Genomic DNA, 4973 nt, shown 5'->3' with positions numbered 1-4973 from the left:
CTTAGATTTCATTTGCATCTTAGATCGGTTCAGCCATCTTCAAGAAAAATGAGTTACACAATTTTGATTTCGTTTCACATATCATCCTGTAGTTCCGAAACCAGAGGTCGGAACCAAACATAATGCAGGAACTTTGTTTCGGAGCATACGACTTTTCGTATGAATCTGAATTTGTAGAAAAGAAATTTTCCGAGAAAATTAATTGAAGTTATTTGTCACACACGCATTTGCTGATCTCGACGAACTGATTCGAATGGTATATGGATGTTATGTTGTTCCAGCATTTATTGCTGTAAGTAGTTTAAAACAAAATAATTAAAAAAAATTCTGCCATCATCTGGTTTATATATGTCATATTCGAACGATTATGTTGCCAAAAACGAGCCGTGCCAAAATCGGTCCGAGGCTAAATGTCATGAAAAAGAATGCTGTACACAATCCTTTTGGTTCTTAGAAACAATTGTATGTAACAGTATAAAAAATCGTGTTTTCCGTTGCTCCCAAGCATTTCTTTGTCATACAGCGCTCAAAACTCCTACTGCTGGAATAGGGGGAAAAGTCGCTTAGAGAAAAATTTCGATATCTCCGTTAAAAATGGACGGATTTTAACAATCTATGGCTTGTTGGATAGGTATTACCGTGCGGAATCTAAGTCTGAAAACATATTCTGTTTTCAAGGTCAATTGTGACAGATACTGTCAAAAAACTGAAAATTTTGACATAAAACTTTGTATAACTCAAAAAGTAAACATCCGATCTCAAAACCATTCAATAGCGTTTTGGGTGACGGGGAGACCTTTCATTTGCGACTAGTTTGATGAAAATCGGTCCAGCCATCTCTGAGATCTCGACCTCTTAGTTGACAACACACATACGGACACACACACATACACACACACACACACAGACATTTGCTCAGTTCGTCGAGCTGAATCGATTGGTATATGTCATTCGGCCCTCCGGGCCTCGGAAAAATTTTCGAAAGTTTGAGCGAATTCTATACCTATTTTTTATATATATAAAAATAGGTAAAAATAGTCATTTCAACAAATATTTTATTATTATTAAGGGAATGAGAATAAAAAATCTAAATTAGCAAAAGTAAGATTTTTTTAGTTGTCTCAAAAAATAACTAACTAAAATCAGCAAATCAACTAAATTTTTCGCGAAAATGCTGATTTCGGTCGTTCCGTGTAGTGTTCATTTGGCCACCATAGCCGAGTTCATCGGATATGGAAAGTGTGGAGCCTTTTATCCCCCAACCTCGGCCAGAGTAGCCCATAAAGGGATAAAAAATAGTGTATTCACGACAAAAAAATCTGTGCATTCAATTTTCTCTGAAACGGCTCAACCGATTTTAACAAACTAAGATTCAAATGAAAGGTCTTATAGTGTCCTAAAAATTTGCAGAACATTTTATTTGGATCCGACCTCCGGTTCCGCAGTTACGGGGCGATGAGTGTCAAAGTTTTCAAATCGCCATATAGAATGACAATATGTACAACACCGGTATGTGGTGGTACGGTGGAAGAAGAAGGTAAAATAAATGATATGAAAAATAGAACAAAAGAATGTCAATGAACTGAAGTCTTGTCGTGATTACGACTTACTTTACTATGGGGCGACTTTTCACAATTTACCCTCTGAGAGAGTGATAAGTTTCTGATCGTGAATATCTTCTAATATCTCTTGTTGTATCAAACGAACTAACCTAATTTTTGCTACATGCCATCGGAAATATGATCACAATTTTATGATAAAATTTTCAGTTATGTGACATAATCTCAAATAATTCAAAATTAAACTATGCAATTTCACAGCCGGTAGTGCAGTAATATCGTGGTGGTGTAGTGATCTCAATAGGAATAATAATAATGTTATGGCGTTTTCGTTTTTAAATTGCACTACACCGGTGCAGTGCTACACTGAGGCATGAATAAACGAACAAAAATGACGAAAACATAAACAGTAACCATTGACTACAATACATGATTCCATTGCACAGAGCTACACCAAACTTTTGATGAGTGCTACACCAGTGGTATCGGTGCAGAAAAAGTGTAGCACTGGCGTAGTGCAATTGGTAAAAACGAACGGTTTCAGTGCAGCTTTCGCTACACCAGTGTAGTGCAATTTAAAAACGAAAACGACATTAGATTTCGTTTAATTGGTTCAATCGAAATAGAACATGAGATAGTAAGTCTAGGTTTAACTAGGCTCAAAACTCAAATCCAATTTGGAGGTCATATTTGTTGCTGGCAAATGAACCAACATCGGCTATTCCGGTCATCTGGATCCGTTTTCGGAAGAAGAGGAATGTTAATTAAAAACTGCAAAAAGGATCTCACTCACTTTTCTTCAAGATGGCCAAATCGATTTTCACAAACTTATAGGTTCAAAGGAAAAGTCTTACAGTTTCATACGGATTTCCTAGATTTATTTTGGATACTACTTCCGGTTCTGTAACAACAGGGTAAACAGGTTTTATAAAGTTTGTTAGATTAAGTCCGAACAAACCTTCGTATTTATATTCAATGAATAGTTGTTTTGCGAATTCCTCAGTAATATTTATGATGTTACAAGTAATATGAGAAAGACATCATTACACCACTAGGTGGATTAGAACAGGTTTTGAAGATACAATGACTGTCACTTCTAATTCAGACATATAATGGTACGAGGGCCACTACTTATATTTCGGGAATAGCGAATAAGAACAAACATTTCTAAGTGAAATGGCTTCATTGTTTTTCAAAGTATTCGCCATTATGATTGCATGCGTTCGAACCAATCAGAATAGCATTTTTGCCACTGTGAAGATGGTACCTTAAAAACATGGTTTTTAAATGCTTCAACAGCATCTTCTAGCGTCGAAAATCGTTGACCACGCAACAGGTATCATTGGATTCCAAGTCAGGGCTGTACGGTGCATGACCCATCAATTCGACCTTTTCCTCCGGTCAAAAAGACGCTGATTTGAGCTGATGTGTGAGAGCTCGCATTGTCATGATGAAGGATGATTCGTCCTCTCTTGTTCATTTTGCAAATTTCTCCAAAGACTTCAGCCAAACAAATGGTTGTGTACCATTCAGAATTGACCTTCTTACGTTGCATCAGCGGCACAGTTGCCATATGACGCTTTCTCCCGACAAAAACAGGAGACCATTTGCTTCGAAGTAGTTCGTGTGCGAACTACTTTTGTTGGATTTGGCTCGTCTTGGAACACCCACACAGTTCATTACTGTTTTGCTTCCGGCTCATACGTATATATTCATGATTCGTCACCTGTTACGATCTTATTTATGTCGGGTGATGCACCCCGATCGTAATTTTTTAACATTTCCTTGCACCAATCGACACGAGCCTCTTTTTGAACGATTGTCAAATTGTCCAACAAGAACAAACCAAGCCATTTTCGGAACGGATGTGAGTAGTAGACACATCCTACAAAAAGGGCGATAAGCTAGATTGTTGCAATTACTACGCAATCACATTGCTAAACACCGCCTCCTACAAGGTACTCTCCCAAATCCTTTGCCGTCGTCTATCACCAATAGCTAAGGAATTCGTAGGGCCGTACCAAGCGGGATTTACTGGAGCCCGCGCCACTACGGATCACATATTTGCGATAAGACAAGTACTCCAGAAGGTGATGCGTGAATACAACGTACCCACGCATCACCTATTCATTGACTTCAAAGCGGCGTACGACACGATTGATCGAGAACAGCACGAATTCGGTTTTCCGGATAAACTGACGCGATTGGTCAAAGCAACGATGGATAGAGTTATGAGCTACGTCCGAGTATCTGGGACGCTCTCGAGTCCCTTCGAATCTCGGAGAGGACTACGGCAAGGTGATGGACTCTCTTGTATCTGGCCAATATTGCTTTGGAAGGTGTGATTCGAAGAGCGAGGATCGACACGAGTGGTGATTGATATTGTGATATTGTGACACGTAACCTTGAGAAGATGACGGAAACCTACATCGGACTGAAAGCTGAAGCTAGGCGTATCGGACTGACCATAAATGCGTCGAAAACCAAATACATGAGAGGAAGAGGCTCTAGAGAAGAAACACTACACCTCCCACCTATTGATAGACGGTGACGATATCGAGGTGGTTGACGAGTTCGCGTATTTGGGCTCACTGGTGACCAGTGAAAATCCGGCTGGTTCAAGAAGAAGAGGAGCGCAGCGAGCGAGGTGAATCGATCAAGTGGAGGATGATCTCAGAAGCATCCGTGCCTTGAGTGGCTGGCGACGAGCAGCCATGGACCGAGTTATGTGGACACGTATGCTTGATACAGCAAAGGACACCCCAGGTCTATAGCTGTTAGGTAAGGTAAGTAAGGATTTTGTCGCAGAATCTTTCTTAGCCTTTGTTCATCATGTTTGCATTTTGATGTGGAACACATCTTTATTTTCTATATACAGGTGCAAATCAGAATCTCAAGAAAAACTACACGTAGAAATGTGGTCAGGTTTTAAACACTTACAGCTCAGTCTAGTTTGTATCAATTATTATTATTATTTCATCATCTGATAGGAAATATTTCTATGTTTCGATTTGAATGTATCAAGCCACGTATTTTCAATTATATATCATTTAAATTTTGATTAGTAGCGAGCAGTGTCCTATTTGGCTGCTAAAAATCTTTGGCATACCGGATTTCCCTGCCATAGACGACGGTTTTGAAGGAGTAAGCGATGTATCAAAGAGAGAGCATCGCTCTGATTGGTCAATCGATGCAAAAGCGAAGCTGTTGTAAGCACGCGAATCTATAAATAGAAGCGAAATTAAAGCTAACGTTTCAGTCCTACTCCTAGCATGCTAGAGGTAGGTTGTTGCTAGACAGCAAGACAAAAACGTGACATAAAACTATTTGAAGCTTTAAGGGCTAATGCCAGTTGTTAGCGTAAAACCGTGTCGCTCGCTGTGCGTATTACATTTCTCTCCATGCTCTCTCGTA

The sequence above is a fragment of the Malaya genurostris genome, chromosome 2, assembly GCF_030247185.1.
Source record: "Malaya genurostris strain Urasoe2022 chromosome 2, Malgen_1.1, whole genome shotgun sequence".
NCBI lineage: Eukaryota > Metazoa > Arthropoda > Insecta > Diptera > Culicidae > Malaya > Malaya genurostris.
This window is presented reverse-complemented; position numbering follows the sequence as displayed.